At 72.8% G+C, this 540-nt stretch overlaps 1 pseudogene; it reads left to right on the forward strand.

The window, feature by feature from the left end:
- Window positions 1-6: 6 nt before the first annotated feature.
- LOC105854343 lies at window positions 7-519 on the forward strand (annotated as a pseudogene).
- The last annotated feature ends 21 nt before the right edge of the window (window positions 520-540 follow it).

Consider the following 540-nt stretch of genomic DNA (forward strand, 5'->3'; position numbering starts at 1 on the left):
TGCCCTGTCCGCACGTTCCGTCCCCGCGTGTCCACCCCAGCTGCCCCCGCGTCGCCGCGCGGCACAGAGAACCCTGAGCGCGTCTCCCCGCAGGCCTGGCGTCCATGACGGTGCCCGTCTACATCGCCGAGGTGTCCCCGCCGCACCTGCGCGGCCGCCTGGTCACTGCCAACACGCTCTTCATCACCGGGGGCCAGTTCTTCGCCAGCGTCGTGGACGGGGCCTTCAGCTGCCTGCAGAGGGACGGGTGGAGGTCCGTGGCCCCGCCTCCTTGCGGGGTGGGGGCGGGGCTCCCTGCGGCCATCTGGGGCTCGTCCTCTGTGCTGTGGACGGACTAAGCACCTCCACTCGGAGCTGCCGTCTCCGAGGCTTCGGCATTTCGGGGTGTTCCTCGCGGTGACCCAGGAGCCGGCGCACCTGACCGGGCCGCTGTGCCGACTTGAGCCCCAGCGCCAGTGAGCTCAGTCACGCGTGGGGCTCGCAGGCTCTGGTTCGCGCCCCTGTTGGTGAGGCGGGGCGGGGCGGGCCGGGCCGCCCTCC

This window comes from Condylura cristata, unplaced genomic scaffold (assembly GCF_000260355.1).
Source record: "Condylura cristata isolate star-nosed mole 26May11 unplaced genomic scaffold, ConCri1.0 scaffold00034, whole genome shotgun sequence".
Taxonomy (NCBI): Eukaryota; Metazoa; Chordata; class Mammalia; order Eulipotyphla; family Talpidae; genus Condylura; species Condylura cristata.